Below are 17,864 nucleotides of genomic sequence, written 5' to 3'. Positions count from 1 at the left end.
CCCTTGCCAGCTCCCTCAGCCCCTCCTGGGGCTCCATTCCCTGCCCTGGACACGCTCCAGCCCCTCCATGTCCTTCCTGCATTGGGGACCAGAACTGGACACAGCCCTGGAGGTCCCTCAGCAGGGCCAGCCCAGGGGACAGTGACAGCCCTGGGCAAAGGAACAACCCAATAACACAGACCCAGCCACACGTGGATTGAATCTTTTCCCTTCAGCACAGAGCAGAGCAGCCTCCTCTGCACCTCTTGATGTCCAAGCCTGATTAAAGCTGCATTAAACTTTAAGTAATAGATGCCTGCATTATTCATCACTGCTGTGTATTGGATGCAGAGTAAACAGGAGCTGAATCAATGCAGTGACAGGAGATTCAGGTGTCTGCTCAAAGTATCTCCTGCTCCCAGCACTGATGTACTTGAGGAAGGGTGGGGAAAGCAGGAATTTTTCACAAGTGCTGTAAACCAAGCCTTGGTATTATTACAGTTTGTCCAGAACACTGACACAGAGGCAGCTTTCAGAGAGCAACAAGTGCAAAAAACCTGCTCATCATTCACCTGACCTGTGACACACAAAAATATCATTTCCCTCTATTTCAGCAGACTTGGTGTTTAGTCACAGCATTTTTCTCAGGATTTCTGGTGGTATTTCTTACAGATTCTGTGGAAAAGGCACTGAACATCTGAATTATGCAGCCTTTGAGATGCAGAGAGATGCAGAATTGGGACAGCCACTGGAGAGGGGCAAACCCCAAATTTTCCAAAGACAAACATGCTCAGGGAGAATCCAGCTGGATTAGGAAGAACCACAACTGAAAGATGCTTTTCTGCTCTGTCTCCCACCACAGCCTCTCACAATCAGCCAGTTAAGGCTCACTAATATTCCAGAACATTCTCAGGAAAAAGGGAAAAGGTTTCCCAACCAGGAATGGGAGGCATTAGAGACTTGGTTCACTCAAGGTGCTGGACACTGGGGCTGCACACAAACAAATATCAGCTTTCAGAACACTCTTCCTCAGAATCTGTACACCCAAAACTCCCCTTTTATTTTCTGATTCTCACTACACCTCCCCTCTACCTCTTCAGTCAGTCATGGAGCTTTCCAGCACGGATCAAACCCAACAAAACCATGACAAATCTTATGAGATGCCTTTCAGCAAATCCTCACGCAGCTTCAAAGGATTACTGAAAGACAAAAACACAACTACAAGCAGCAATAAAGGGCATACACCCTGTTTATTCTCTCTTTTAGGGTCATTTATCCATGCCAAAGCCAAAGCTGGGAACAGAACACAGGTATTCCAGCCTTCATTCTGGCTCTCTACACAATCTATCATTCCACTTTCCACAGCCAGAAGGGCAAAGATTTCCTTACAAGCAGAATTTTGGGAGCATTTATCCACAAGCTACACCTTCAAGTTCTGCTCTTAGTCATCCTTCCCTGGAAGCAGGCAGAAGGCATTGATCTAAGGGATCTTTCAGCTTCTTTCCCTAAGATTTTACAGTTTAGTACTGGAGTTAGACAGTTTGTCAAATATCCAAAATGTCCATAACAAGAACTTGCCCCAACTCAGGTCACAGTAAACAAGGTGAACACACTTGAAAATGCAAAACGCAAGATGCCCTGACCTACCTGAAACTGCTTTTCTAGCCAGAGCACTGGATGCATCAGCTCAGAAACTCATTTGGAACAGGAGAGTGGAAGCTCAGACTTGCTGCTGGCAGCTTCTCACAGAGTCATGAGAGTCACTGTGAACAAAACAGCAAACAAATAAAAATAAGGACATTGAAGAGGTGGAGCTAACAGCAAGCCTTCATTAGAGCATCAGGAGGTGTTTCAGTGTGAAGATGACCTCAAGGTCTAACAGGAGTTTGGATATACAGGGAAGCCGTGGAATGGTTTGGGTTGGGAGGGACCTCAAAGCTCATCTCATTCCACTCCTGCCATGGCAGGGACACCTTCCTCTGTCCCAGGTGGCTCCAAATTCCACCAACCTGGCCTTGGACACCTCCAGGGATAGAGCAGCTACTTTTTAAAAATAGTATTTCCCACAGGACTCAGAAAGAGAGAATATCCTTGTGTCCAAGCAGGCCTAGATGAGGTTTGGAGGGTATCACCAAAGGGGTACAGCCAAGAGTGATACAGACTCTCCATCCTCAGAAGGCATGAAAAGCCACCTTATTATTAGAAATCCACAGTTCTTATAGAAACAATTGTGCACCTAAGACCTGATAGGCTTTTAGGAACTTCTCTCACAGTCTTGGTGAACTATGAATAGCTGGAGAACCATATCTATAAACAATGGTCATAGAAAGAGAGATAATTATTGTTTGAATTCTTTCCTCTAAGTTTCCCACAGCTTCTACACAGCTAGCCATGATTTTCCTGGGAGAACCATGTCTCTCTCTGTTCAGAGGATATGGAATTACTACAGGAGAAGACCACCACTCCCAGAACAACCTGGGTTTCCCACTGCTGACCACCCTGCTACACCCAGAGCACCTTTTCTTAACTACAGGAGCAATCCAGAGAACTCATGGGATACACACTGCCACGTGGAGCCCCAAGTAAAGAAATTAACCTCAATGTTTGCTCTGAAGGGAGCTGCTCAAGTGACTCTGGAGCAAAGGAGGAAGGCTGGAAGCCTTTCCTGATAGTCTCCAAAATAACCAGAATCATTGAGGAGAGAGGGGAAGAAGCAAAGAGAAGCAAACTCAAAATGCTCATGGCCAAAATCCTCAGGTGGCAGCACCAGGGACCGGGTTTGTCCCCATCCCTGTGGCCAGCAGCAGCACACAGACCACTCATCCTGCCCTGGGAAGCAAAGCCACACTTCATCCCATCCCTCCAGCCTCCAAGGGAGACAAAACCAGGGTGGAGATCTGGAATAGAACCCGCCCTGTGCTGCACAGGGCTCCTCCAACTCAGCTTTCACTCTTAGATAAAGCAAAAGCAGAAGTCTCCCTGCTCCATTCACGTTTCTTAGTGCAATTGATACATTTCCACTCAAACACAAGTTGGGGAAGAAGGGGGGGATAAATAAATCAAATTCTGCTTGTTGAAGCAGCACCAAACCCAAGGAGCTGTCTGCCAGATGGAAGCCTGGTAATTCTAATTTCTTGAGACTCCTTTTTAGCTGCATTTAGGATTGCTTGGAAATTTGCTTTGGAGTTTTCACACTGCCTCACCTTCAGTGAGTGCTGCAGGGATGGGGACACCAGGCACACAAACAGAGCCATGGAAAAGCCTTGCCAGCTCCTGCCCTGCCTGCTGTAGGACCATGAGAGGTGTCATCCATCCCAGAAGATTCTTCTGCGCCACAGGCTGGAAATCAAACAGCTTTTGTCCATCTGGAGAGAGCCATGGAAAATACAGGGACAGAGCCATGAAAAAGGCAGGGACAGAACCATGGAAAAGGCATGGACAGAACCATGGAAAAGCCAGGGACAGAGCCATGGAAAAGGCAGGGACAGAACCATGGAAAAGCCAGGGACAGAGCCATGGAAAAGCCAGGGAAAGCCTTGCCAGCCTCTTGCCCTTGCCCTGCCTGCTGTAGGACCATGAGAAGTGTCACCATGCCAGAAGATTCTTCTGTGCCACAGGCTGGAAATCAAACAGCTTTTGTCCATCTAGAGAGAGCCATGGAAAAGGCAGGGACAGAGCCATGGAAAAGCCAGGGACAGAGCCATGGAAAAGCCAGGGAAAGCCTTGCCAGCCTCCTGCCCTGCCTGCTGTAGGATTATGAGAGGTGTCACCATCCCAGAAGATTCTTCTGTGCCACAGGCTGGAAATCAAACAGCTTTTGTCCATCTGGAGAGAGCCATGGAAAAGGCAGGGACAGAGCCATGGAAAAGCCAGGGACAGAGCCATGGAAAATCCAGGGAAAGCCTTGCCAGCCTCTTGCCCTTGCCCTGCTTGCTGTAGGATCATGAGAGGTGTCACCATCCCAGAAGATTTTTCTGTGCTACAAGCTGGGAGTCAAACATGTTTTGTCTGTTTGGAGAGAGCCATGGGAAAGCCAGAGAAAGCCTTTCCAGCCTCCTGGCCTGCCTGCTGTAGGACCATGAGAGGTGTCAGCCACACCAGGAATGTTTCCATGGGTAACTGGCCATTATCTCACCAGAGCAGCCCTCCCAGCCTTATCACACTCCCTTATCTGCAGAGTTGCTGAGCCCCCAAAGCCAGCCCAGGAGGAAACTCCACACCCTGCCTGGCCCCTCTCCCAGCCATGACAGCTCTCATGGATCCCAGAGTGGTGCTCAGACACACACACATTTTTGATGAGCAAGCTGTGAATCAGCAGCATTTGCTGGGAGAACCCCGAGCTGCTCCCTCACAGCTGCAGCCTCTCCCTCTGCTCTCCCTGCAAGGACACGTCTCCTGCCACATCCACAATGATTTCTGGGCTGCTGAAGGGACAGGAGGAGAATGCACAGTGACAGTTTGGGTACTGGCAGCAATGCTGGCAGCAGGACTGCCTGGCAAGGTTTGATTAGAGCTCACACACAGCACTGCCCAACTCTACATTGCTGATACACTTTCCAGAAAACACAAGGGCTGTCTTCCCCAAATCAATGAGCCAAACCCCTCCCTCCCCTGAGGGACACCCTTCTGCTTGCAGAAGGTTCAGGGCCCCGTTTCCCTAAACTCAGTATCCCTGTGGAAACAGTGCAGCTCCTGGAGTTGCTAAGTGATGCTGAGCTGGGGAATATCTGCACATAAATGACAATTCTGTGCCACAGAATCAGAATTATTTAGGCTGGAAAAGCATCCTGCCCAATGCTATTTACAGAAAGGGTGATAAAGTTCTGGAATGGCAGAACTTTATTCCTGGATGTGTTTAAAACCAGCCTGGACGTGGCACTGGGTGCCAGGGTTTAGTTGGGGTGTTGGGGCTGGGTTGGACTCAATGATCTTGGAGGTCTCTTCCAACCCAACCCAGAGATTCTGTGAACTTCTGCATCTAACATGACCATGCTCAGCTCTGGCTGCGCCACCCCTTGCTCTGACAGCAATGCTGTGGCATTTTTTTTATGCAGGAGCACCAGCCGAGAAGAAATGTAGGAGGTTTTGGTGCTGTGAGCATTAATGAGTGAAATTAGCAGCAGCCTCATTCTCTGTGTCACAGCAGAGCTCAGAACCACCAGGCAACAGGACCCAGACACCTGCAGAGCTCTGCTGCCTTATTCCCAGAAGATTCCCCATTTTCCAGCACAGTGTCCCCAGCAGAGCCTGCAGCAGGCTCAGAGTGGGAGCTCCATCTCTGACTGATGCACCTGGAGATGTCACAGCCAGTGGAGAGCTTCAGGATTCTCATTAATATTCCAATCTTCCCCAGGTGAATGCCACCATCCTTATTATCCATGTGGAATTACAGCCAAACCAGGATTTAGGAGAATTAAGTGGCCACATCTGAGTGCTGAGGGCCACTTTTGTAGACTTTACAGAACTCCTTGTGCTGCTCATCAGCAAAGCTTTGGAGCTGAGGATTCTCCTGTGTCTTTTACTTCCCACATCCACACAAGCAGCACTGTGGGAAAAAGAGCAAGAGCAGGCTCTTGTTTTATGTTATTATTCCATTTAACCAGCAGGGATCAGGAATGTCTGTGAGGGCTGAAGAAAGCTGCTCGGAGAAGGCACCCCCATGACTAGAGCAGCCTGGCACAGAGTATTTCCATATTTCACTGCTTTTTTTTTGCACCATTTCACTGAAGTGCTCTTTAAAATACTCTGGAGAAATTCAGCCTAAATAGATCACTCATATAAGTTCACAACCCAGTTTGCTTGTGGATTGAAGAAATCAAATTAATTGATTTAAAGACAACGTAAGGGATTTTGAGAGGACGTTTAGCTGATGTCTAAGATGTCATTTTAATCCTGCTCACAGTTAATTCTTTGAGTGTAGGGAGCCAGTAAAATTTGTGGTGCAGACCTTAGACAGAAAAACATCTCCACAGGCGTGCTAATCAGGGAACTATTTTGCAAATTGTTCCTAATCTACAGTTGCTTGTCTGTGCTCTCTTCCTGCAGAGACAATAAAATCATCCAGCTAATAGCAATGTGAAAGGGAAGGAATGATCCTCATTTGGTTTAAGTAGACAGATCTGCACTAGGGAACCACTAAATAGTGCAGTGATGAACTCAGGGAGGCAGCCCAGAAACATCCCTTCCATCTTTTGGGCATGGAAAGCTGCTAGGAGACCTGCCAGCACGATGCAAACTCATTCCTAGTGTCCCAAAAAGTAAAAAAAAAAAATTATTACTGCAATCAACAACAACATAATTATGTGAATTAGGAGGATTTGCTCATGGGATTATTTTTTTTCTTAGTTCTTGCAGTATCATGGTGACCTGAATACACCCGACCTCTGCAGCAGGAGACTCTTTCCCTGTTTCCAAAATAATCATTTCTGTCCCCAGACCTCCTCCCCCACCTTATTGTTGCTCATCCTTCCAAAAAACACCTTCCATGGCACATTCCTCCCCACAAACCTGGCCCCAGTGCTGCTATGACCCTTCCCACCCCTTAGGGAGCCAAGGAAATCTCAGCCCCACATGGATGCCTGGACAGTGAGAAGTGACTTGGTACACACACTGATTGATATTTTCAACTGTCCCCAAAGGGTGAGATGCTCAGAATTCCCCAGATTCACCCAAAAATACTTTGAAGGGAAAAGGAAAGATTGGTTAATGATAAGAAAGCAAGTTATGGCTAGGTCAGAATACATTAATAACACAAAACACAGTGCAAGTGCTCACTGTTGAGGCCTTGTCAGGATGTGCACAGCCAGACCCAAGATAAAAATCCAGAATCTGATCATTTAGACATGTTAGGGATAGGGAATTCAGGGAATGACCAGAATTATGGACTGTAATGACATCAGAAAGTTTCCTGTTGTCCATCACCAACAAGAACCACCTCACATTGCTTATTCTACAGCTTTATTTTACCAATCAAACTGGTGTTTGGCATCTCATGAACCACTTTCCTGTGACTGTACCTATTCTGGTTTTGCAGGAGGATGGGATGAGAGCTGAGGACTCCACGACAAGCTTGGTCTCCATGCTCCTGCTAAAGAGATGGAGACAGGAATGGTTCACCTTGACCTGCAGATAAAGTTAGAATTCCCACTGTAATTAAACCCATCACTTCACAGCCAAAAGCCTGTCAAGCTATCCACTGATTCAGAAATGAGCCACAGCAGTTTGAATTTAGCTCTTCCCACTCTGCAAGTGCCTTGAAACATCAGCACCTCAGACATATCCCACCTTCTAACAGGTAAGAGCTGAGATTCAGCCATTGCAAAGACAGAAATCACAAGAATTCCTTCAGAAAAAGAGGTCCTCAAGGATCAGATTTCCAAGATTTCCAAGTTTTTAGCACCAGAACAATCCCTAGGAGGATGAGACTTCCCTAAGTGGAACAGGACTCCTGCAGAGCAGGGGTGTGATGGTCTGGGAAGGAGGAGAGAGACCAGGATGGCTCCTGGGGCTTCCCCGCAGATCCCAAAAGGAGGGTGGGCAGAGCAGAGAGACAGAGCATAAATGGATCCCTGCACATCCCAAAAGGAGGGTGGGCAGAGCACAGAGACAGAGCATAAATGGATCCCTGCACATCCCAAAAGGAGGGTGGGCAGAGCAGAGAGACAGAGCATAAATGGATCCCTGCACATCCCAAAAGGAGGGTGGGCAGAGCACAGAGACAGAGCATTTACAGCCTGCAGAGACCACATCTCATTAGGGAATTTATGTTTTCCTCACACAACATAACCCAACCTGTTCCTGCAATTCATATTGAAAAACCTGTTTATAGAAATTGTTCCCCAGCAAGGGTGAAAGGTCTGTGAAAGCCCCAGCTACAGGAAGTCCCTTTAAATTTAAATATTGGTACAAATAAAAAGTGTAAATACAAAGGTTTATAGCTGAATGTAATAAATAGAATATAATAATACTAATAATAGCATTTAAAATATTAGATTATTATATTTATATAATATAATATATAAATAATGTATAAATAACATATATTATATTATTTATTACATAATATATAATTTATATATTATCTATAAATAATATAAAATAATACAATATATATATTTATATCTTATTATATTTATTATTTTACTATATTTATTATTTTATTTATTAATATATTTTCTATTTTATTATATTTATTAATATATAGATATGTTGTGTTGTTATATTTATTAATATAATAATATCACTAGTATAATAATTATATTCTATTACATTACATTATATTACTATACAATGTATACTATATAATGTATTCTATATAATATATACTATATAATATATAGTAAAAATAATAATAGTAATAATGATGATGATGATGATGATGATGATGATGATGATGATGATGATGATGATGATGATGATGATGATGAGATAGATAAATGTAGTCACAGAGCAATATGAAAGGAGCAGGGCAGCAGCCCAGAGCTGCTGGCTGTTTCTCCAGCCCCAGCAGGGTTAAGAGCATTAGTGCAGACTCAGGGGAACATTTATAGCTGAATATAATAAATAGAATAATATAGATATTATAATAATATATAACATCAATAGAATAATATATAATTATATAGATAGTATAAATATAAATATAAAATATAGACAGATAAATGTAGTCACAGAGCAATATGAAAGGAGCAGGGCAGCAGCCCAGAGCTGCTGGCTGTTTCTCCAGCCCCAGCAGGGTTAAGAGCATTAGTGCAGGGGAACATTTATAGTTGAATATAATAAATAGAATAATATAGATATTATAATAATATATAATATCAATAGAATAATATATAATTATATATACAATATAAATATAAATATAAATAATAAAATATAAAATATAAAATATAGACAGATAAATGTAGTCACAGAGCAATATGAAAGGAGCAGGGCAGCAGCCCAGAGCTGCTGGCTGTTTCTCCAGCCCCAGCAGGGTTAAGAGCATTAGTGCAGACTCAGGGGGACAGGATCCTGAGCTGGTGACTGCCTCAATGTCCCCTTTGTGAGCCACCCCAGGCACAGAGCTTGCTCCAAGGACACATGGAGCACAGCCAACTCCACAATTCCGCAAGGATGCTGTGGTTCCCCTGGGCAGGGAGGTCAGGGGATACTTTCAGGACAGCTAAAAACAACCTGTGCCATGAAGAACCCTGAGAGCTCCACTGAAATGGGAAAAAGCACACCTAAACACAATGTGGCAAATACCTCACAATGAGCCCAAGCAGCTTCCAGTAATTAAAAGATCTTCTGAGTATAAAAAATGTGCTGCTGGCGCTTAAAATTTATAAAGGAGGCTTCTTTGAGCTCTTAAAATATAATTCCATATGTGGGTCTCACCTAAAGTGAGGATTTTATCAATAATTGTATTGATATCAGTCCAGGCATGCAGCCATCCCTTGTTAACCTTTGTAATTCATCTTCCTGCCCAGGAAAACTCCACCAAAGAAAGGCTGAAAAATGGGAAAAGGGAAAGTATGGCCCCCATGGAAGGAGTCAGCACAGCCAAGACCACGGATGAATTTTTTGCAGATTCCCCTTGGGGCTGCAAACACTCAATGCAAAGTCAGGGTTTTGCCTCCACTGTTACAAGCCTCAAAGTCAGTCACCCCAAGCTTTAGGGGGTTTTTATTTCCTCTGTAGCCTCATAGTGCAACACAAAACCACAAACAAGCAAAAGCACAGAGAAGAAGCAAAAATAAACCATGACCCAAACCCAAACCCTCAAAGCTGCTCAGCCTTAGCAGTTAAATCAACATTTCAGAGCAGCTAAACTGCCCCAACCAGACCAGGCTCTGCCTGAGGCTTTGGCTGCTTTCTGCTCCAGGAGCTTCCTGGATTTAGCAACTTTTTGGGAAATTTCTCATCCCAAGAGCTGCTCAGCTTCCCTCCACTCCCTGCAACTTGATCCCACTGAAACTCTGTATTCACAACACTCTCTAGCAAGGAGTCTGACATGTCCCCAAGAGAGGAGTCTCAGTGCCACTGCCACTCCTTGGGATTCCAGTCCCTGCCTCATCCCACCTTTCCCAATCACAAGAATGCAAAAAAATCATTTTTTCTGGCCATGTAGCTATGTTTAAATTGCTGCCTAACAAGCTGGGAGGGTTTGCTCTCTCACAGACAGCAGGTTGGGGAAAAACTCTTCTACCCTGCAAGTAGAAGAGACTTTGGAAGTTCTTTACTGTAAATCAGCAAATACCAGAAATGTGCTTCTCCTCTGGAAGCAAAGCAGATTTTAGCTCACTAGGTTCCTCCATGATTCCTAAGATGCCACATTATGGTTTTCCAGCACATTACTAGCTGCTCCTAATTACTTACCCAGCAATATCCAGTGGAAATTTGGGGGAGAAAAGCTGACTGCAAACTGTTCCATAAAACAAAAAAATAATCTGGTTATGGACGCCAGTAATTTTTCATACAATGAATGGCTTGGAATGTGATATGCCAATCCAAATGAACATTTAAATCTGACATGTTGCCCCACTCCATCCCACTCCTGGCCATCAGCTCTGTTTGAGGTCCTTGTTCCCACTGCACTTTTCCCCATGGCTGCATTCCACTCCAAGGGTAAAGGTTGCCTGTAAGCACTTTGAACAGTATATGAAAAGCTTTGTTTATCCAAAAATATTTTAGCTCTGAGAAACATTAAAGCAAGATGTAGATTTCAGCATTTGCACAGCAAAGAACTGCAACTCCTACAGACACAGCCAGAAACTTTTTTTTTTCCTTAAGGCTTTCCAGCTATGAAGGATTATCTTGTTAAAGCAAAGCCACAAACAAAAAGTGTCATCTTTTAGTAATGGGCTGCAAAGGGTTGTCACAGCAAGGCTGTAATTTCTGTCTTGCTCACTTGTTCGGAGCAGATAATTGATCAAACAGCAGGAAAAACCTGAGGGTGCAGCAGGGAAACCAAAACTTATGGGGTCTTCCCCAGTGAGCAGCTCTAGAGAACCACTATGAAAATAAAGGGAATTTCCCTGCAGCCTGGCCCACAATTTCCTTTACAGGAGTGAAATCCCGCCAGCCTGAAGCCCTAAAACACTCATAGCCACCTTAAAACACAGCTTTGCCCCGAGCACTCGGCAAGGCTGCTGTTTAAAACAAGAGGAATCAAGCACAGTGGTCACCAGAGACATCAAACAACAATCACAATTCAGCTGATCCCAGTTATCCCAGGACTGCAGGACAGGAATATTTAGAATGTTATTGCCTAAAAGCAGCTCGTTTTCCAGCTCAAAGCTCTTCTCATTTGCAGCAGACACAATCCCTGTTTCAGCAGAGGAAATTAAATGTGCTGGACCCTGTTGCTCATCCTGCTGAGCCTGGGGAATTCTTTGGGAGAGGAAGGGGACATTTATCTCCCACCCCACTGGTTCTGGAGCAGTTATCAATTAGTGCATTTTCCTGGGCTGAATCCTTATCTCTCTCTACAGGCTCACCACCCAGAGCTCCAGATCCATGTTTTTCTTGGGATATGGTTTGGTTGTTTTCCTCCTGCCAGGGAATTCCCAACCAGCAGCTGGTTCTGCACCAGCTCCTTACATCCATTAACTGCCTAATTAATTAATGGACTTACCTCTTTCTGCTGCAACAGTAGAATTAACCAAGTGTAAACACAAAAAAACCCCACACAGACCTTCACTTACTCCTGCTGTCTTCCAAGCTGGAATTTGCCTGGTGTGATTTTAAACCAGACTTTATTTCCCCTTTTTTTTTTCCTTACACCTGAGAGAAAAGTAGACACACCAGGCATGCAAAGTGCCAAAATTAGCTGGTTTGCCTAAATGCAACACACCAACCCAGCTGCAGCACTTCCTGAGGTACAGACTACACAGTCAGCAAGTCACACAAGATCCTCAGTGCTTAAAGAGAAAAAAGGAGGGGAAAGAACTGTTTTACACCTCTGAGAGCACTGGAGGGGCAGAAAGGCAGGCTTGTAATTCACCAAAAGGCTCATTCAGCACCACCATCACCTGTAAAAAGGGGATCCCTCCCCCTCTTTGTCCAAAGACACTTTCCAAAGCTCTGGAAAGTAATTCTGAGCCACACAGAAGCCATGAGGCAAGAGGCACCATGTCGCAGACAACTTTCATGAAAAATCCTTTCCTTAGGATTTTTCCTCCTGAGAAGCTGAGAGGCCTCAGGAACAAAATGCAAACATTGATTATCTGCTGCTGTGGAATGCAACAGGTGCATCTGTGATTGGTCTCATAGAGTTGTTTCTAATTAATGGCAAATCAGTCAGCTGGCTCGGACTCTCTGTCCAAGATAGAAACTTTTGTTATCATTCTTTCTTTTTCTATTCTTAGCCAGCCTTCTGATGAAATCCTTTCTTCTATTCTTTTAGTATAGTTTTAATGTAATATATATAATAAAACAATAAATCAAGCCTTCAGAAACATGGTGTTAGATGCTCATCTCTTCCCTGATCCAAGAACCCCTGTGAACACGGTCACAGCTGGGACAGCTGCCAGCTCAAACAGAGATTTCTGTCCTTGCTGCCAAAGCACAAAGAGCAACAGGCAGAGCTGCCCTGGACCCAGAATTTAATGTCAACACTAAAGCAGACAAGTTGGAATACAGAAGTGACCTTCAGGCCTCACTGTGCACTCCATTTCTTCTCCAAACAGCAGTGGAGTGACACAAGTGTCCCAATGAAGCCATCAGCGTGGCACAGGCAGAGCAAACCCAGCACAGTGCCCTTCTGTGGTGACAGAGCAGCCCATGGCCACCTCACCTCACCTGAGACCTCTCCAAACCACTGCACAGCAAATAAACCTGTCCCTTCCCTTTCAGAGATCTACAAGGGTTATCCTCACCTCAGGGAAACTCTAACAACATTTTTGCCTTGTCTAAATCCTGGGGTTTTTTTTCAATTTGGGGTGTGGATTAAGAGCAGGCCAGAGAGCAGAGCTGGGTCCCAGCTGGGTGGTGACAGCCTGCACTGCTCAGCCCCAGCAGAAAATCTCTCAGCACAGAGAGTGTGTGTGTGTACACAGCAATAAAACCTGAAATCAGTGATGCTGTCTCATTTCCCACTCCTCTGCACAACACTGTTTATTTTTAGGTCATAACTCCTGATGCAGGATGGAAAGAAGGGCACAACAGCTGCAAGCAAACCAAAAATAAGCCACCTCCACTTGATGTTTTGTTAAAACAGCTACACCTTCACCTCACACTGAGTATTTCTGGAGCCAGGATTTGTCCTGGCACATGGATGTCACCTTCTCATGTGGCTTCCCAGCAGGCACAGAGCCTGTCACCATCCCAACAGCTGTGCCGGGGGAGGGTCAGGTAGGACATCAGTGCAGTATGGGTAAATGAAGGTGTATAAAATGTAATCTTAGCCCCTAAAGAGTTGCAGCTGAGCCAATTAAAGATTAGGAGCAGGCCTGATGTTAACAGGCCACAGCTGTAGCCAATAAGAACAGTGATATAAAAGAGTGGATTGGTGGGAACTGGAGTCAGTGCTTATGGAAAACATCAAGGAGGCACAAAACTCTGGCAATATGGAATCCTTGTGCTACAATGATAACAGAACTGTTGATATATAAGACAACAAGTGGTGGCTCCTGACATGATTCAGGTCTAAACTATATTGCCATGTGGATTCGGTAGAAACAGATTTGAATACTAAACTATTGGCAAAATCTATCAATTACAGCTATTAATGTTTGTTAAAGTACTTTGTAAACTGAGGAAAGCTACAAAACTGAACTAATGTTTTAAATATATACGTATTTGTACAATAATATGTTGTTTGAACATTTGGGTAACTCTTAGCTCTAAATGAAATGCATAAATGTGTCATAATGGTAATTTATTTGAATATGTCCTTCTAGAAATGCTGTAACTCTTTAATTAGAAGAAAAAGGGGGAATTGTAGGGGGATACAGTATGGGTAAATGAAGGTGGTATAGAATGTAATCTTATCCCCTAAAGAGTTGCAGCTGAACCAATTACTAAAGATGAGGAGCAAGGCTGATAACAGGCCACAGCTGTAGCCAATAAGAACAGTGGTATAAAAGAGTGCATTGGTGGGCACTGGAGTCAGATGGTTACTGCAAGGACCAGGAAGAGTCAGTGCTTAGAGGAGATGCCTATGAGAAACACTGAGGAGGTATGAAGCTCTGGTGATATGGAATCCTGGCACTATAATGATAACAGAACTCTTAATATAGAAGACAACACACCAGGAGGAGTTTCTTCCTGGAAAGGGTGAGCAGGGAGGTCACTCAGTGCTGGTGACAAGGTGGGGATGGGGTACAGCTTGGACTCTGTGGTCTGGGAGGTGTTTTCCAACCTAAATGCATCTGGGAGCTTTGTGAGCTACAGCAAATTCTGCTTTTTCCTTTTTTTTTTTTGTCTCTTGCTTCACAGGGAAAGAACAGGATTGAACAAGCTGGGTCAGGTGTGGGGGAGGAATATTGAGCAGGTGACTCCTGAGCAGGGAAATGTCTGCTGTGAGGAGCCAGAAGTGAGTGAAACTCCTTTCCAAGCCACCAAACCCAACACACCACATCAGAGCAAGAGCTGACAGGGAGACTTGGGCAGCAAATCCTGCACAAGGCAGGAAAACAGAGCTGAAGAAAATTCAGCAAACTGATTTTTGCCCTGCCCATCAGCAAGCACAGCTCCTCCTGGAGCATCTCTCCTGCTGGAGAGCCCATTGTCACCTCAGACAGCCAGCAAGGAAGGGATGCACACCCAGAAATGCCTCAGCAGCCTGAAGCGCTGCTGCAGCTCCTTCCTCCCCTCTCTCACAGCTTTTCATTTCTTAAATGTATCAAGCACATCTCACAAGCCTCTCACAGCCACTTAAAGCCAGGGGTTAAGTGCAGCTCAAGTGAGGCAGCATTTCTGCTCTTACGCTCCAATTGTCTCACATGTTGCTTTTCCTGTTGGTGCCACAGGCATCAGAGGCAAGCAGGAGGAGCTGGAAGGCAGCAAGTGCAGGTACAGGCACAGAAAACAATTCCAGAGTGGCTCTGCACAGGTTGGGAGAGCTTTATTCTCCCAAATCCCACAAACTGAGCCTGTTCCCTGGCTGTCCAGAAGCAGGAGATGTGCTCTCCATGTACTGGGAGTGTTTTATTCTCCCCAGTCCCACAGACAGAGCCTGGTCCTTGAGAGTCCAGAGGCAGGGGATGTGCTCTGCAGGTGCTTGAAGGGCTTTATTCTCCCAAATCCCACAAACTGAGCCTGTTCCCTGCCTGTCCACAGACAGAGGATGTGCTCTGCATGGGCTGGGTGTGCTTTATTCTCCAAATCCCACAAACTGAGCCTGATCCCTGAGTATCCAGAGGCAGGGGATGTCCCCTCCATGTACTAGGAGTGTTTTATTCTCCAAATCCCACAGACAGAGCCTGTTACCTGAGTGTCCAGAGGCAGGGGATGTGCTCTGCAGGTGCTTTATTCTCCCAAATCCCACAACCAGAGCCTGTTCCCTGGCTGTCCACAGACAGAGGATGTGCTTTTCATGGGCTGGGAGTGCTTTATTCTCCCAAATCCCACAAACAGCCTGTTCCCTGAGTATCCAGAGGCAGGGGATGTGCTCTCCAGGTGCTTGAAGGGCTTTATTCTCTCAAATCCCACAAACAGAGCCTGTTCCCTGAGTGTCCAGGGGCAGGGGATGTGCTCTCCATGTGCTGGGAGCGCTTTATTCTCCCCAAATCCCACAAACTGAGCCTGTTCCCTCAGTGTCCAGAGGCATGGGATGTGTCTTCCTGTGCTGGGAGTGTTTTATTCTCCCAAATCTCATAAACAGAGCCTGTTCCCTGAGTGTCCAGAGCAGGGAATGTGCTCTCCAGGAGCTTTATTTTCCCAAATCCTACAAACACAGCCTGTTCCCTGGGTGTCCAGAGGCTGAGGATGTGCTCTCCAGGTGCTGGCAGTGCTTTATTCTCTCATGGCAGGTGAGCAGCAAAGCTCTTGCCAGGACATCACACCCAGGGAGGGACCACAGACCTCAAATTCCCAGCAAGGCTTTGCCCCACACATCAAATTCAGCAGGAACATTTCCTCTCCTGGGTAAAGAGATTCTTCTGGCCACTGCAAAGAAAGCACAAATGAGCCACCTGCACACAAGGAATCCAAGCTGGGTTTGCACTTGATTCATTACAAGATGACACCTGTGCCAATCAGCAGTGTGTTTAATTAGTAAAAAGCAGCTGTAAGAGCAGCAATTGCTCTGTGCTAACCATCCACACCTCCCCAGACTGATGGAAAAAACCTCCAAACCTCAGGAAGAGATTTTAAACAGGCTTGACACCAACATTAACAAGTTGCTGGAGTTGAGAGGTCATTCCTGTGGAAGAACAGCACAATGTGTCCATAAATAAACTAACTCGACAAAACAAGTACAGCTGAGCCCTAAGGAAGCAAAATAAATTAAACAAATTGAAACTTCCAGCTACACAAGTTATGTCAACTTTCAGAGGTTCCCATAGACTGCAGCAGAAATTTGTTTCATGTGAAAAAATCTTTTCAGAGGTTTTTTACCCTCTGTCCTGACCTCAAAGGCATCAACTTGGAGAAGGAATTTAACTTGGAAAAGGTATTTTCTGCACAACACACCCCTGCCAGGCTGCAGTAATTGCTTTTTAATCTTGCTTCTTTCAGGCATTGCTGCAATAATCCTCCTGTGCAGGTAAACAAATGGTAAGGGATGGAATTTCCCAGGATTTGATGGGTGTACAGGTAGAAATTCCATATAAAAAGAAATATATCCTTTCAGAAATATATCCAGGAGAGTACTCTGTTAGCTAAGGCTCTGCCTTCCTCATGGAAAAATCCCTTTGGGACACGCAAACCTGGCCGTGCACTCTCAGCATGAGATCTGGCACCTGGCAGGGGCACTTGGCTGGAATTCCACAGCTTTTCCTGGAATTCCTCAGCTTTTCCTAGAATTCCACAGCTTTGCTGGAATTCCTCAGCTTTCCTGGAATTCCTCAGCTTTTCCTGGAATTCCCCCCATACCCCCAGCATAAACAGCTGCAATAAGTGAACACACACTTTCATTTTGAGCAGAATCAGATTGTGATTTAACTCTGACCCCTTCAGTCCCATCCATCCCACCCCAAAGTTTTCACACTTGGTTTTGGTATTTCAGCAGGAGCTGCCTTCCCCTTTTTTCTCCTGAAAGTTTCTGTGGTAAATTTTGACACTCAGTTACCAAACTGTGGCTTTTGAAAGAATCACAAGTTCCCTAAAGAAACCAAAATACTGGATTGGAACAGAGGGGAGGGAATTCCCTGCTGTGGTTTGCTCCTGTTAAAACACCCAGCTGGGAGGCTGAAGGCTGCACCTGCACAGATGTGAGGGATTAATTAATAATATCTTCCAAACAAGTTTGTGAACAAGGAAAACAGAACTGGCTTTTGCACTACTTCCCTTTTTGAGAGGCCATTTCCTGCAAAGCATCCTTTACTCAAGTTTTCCATCAGCTTTGTAAATGCCAAACAGACTCTTCCAGCTTCAACATTCATCAGATGATTTATGAAAGGTGCAAAAGCAGGAAAGAGAAAAACTGAGCTCCACAAATTTGCAAATTTGACCTGAACAAAGCAACAGAATTTTGCTAAAAATTAGGAGAAAATAAGGTGGAAAATTGAGCTAAATCTTCCATAAAATGGGAAAGTGCTGCAGACAAATCCTGTGCTCAGGAGCAAGGAGTCACTATTAGCAGAAAAGAGCTTCCTGGAATGCAGAGATGCCTTGTTCAAAAGGGATAACAGGAATACAACAGCAAGAGGAGCACTGCATAAAACCACCAAAGTCATCAAATAACCAAACCCATTTAAAAATGGCTGCTTGTCCTCATTTCTGTGGGGATTGATTGTCTG

The 17,864-nt window shown here is 45.0% G+C and overlaps 1 protein-coding gene across 2 annotated transcripts in view; it reads right to left on the bottom strand.

Annotated features, from left to right (window-relative positions):
* SGMS1 (sphingomyelin synthase 1) overlaps positions 1 to 17,864 on the bottom strand; it is a 96,035-nt gene that overhangs the window by 64,892 nt on the left and 13,279 nt on the right. The window contains exon 3 of one of the 2 annotated variants that reach the window (XM_058810448.1): positions 1,627 to 1,742. The exons of the other annotated variant lie outside the window; for it this stretch is intronic. The gene's annotated coding sequence lies outside the window, so the exon portion shown is untranslated. The remainder of the gene's footprint in view (positions 1 to 1,626; positions 1,743 to 17,864) is intronic. 2 annotated transcript variants of the gene reach the window in all.

This window comes from Ammospiza caudacuta, chromosome 9 (genome assembly GCF_027887145.1).
Source record: "Ammospiza caudacuta isolate bAmmCau1 chromosome 9, bAmmCau1.pri, whole genome shotgun sequence".
Classification (NCBI taxonomy): Eukaryota; Metazoa; Chordata; class Aves; order Passeriformes; family Passerellidae; genus Ammospiza; species Ammospiza caudacuta.
Note: the sequence above shows the minus strand (reverse complement) of the source record. Positions and strands in the feature narration are given on the sequence as shown.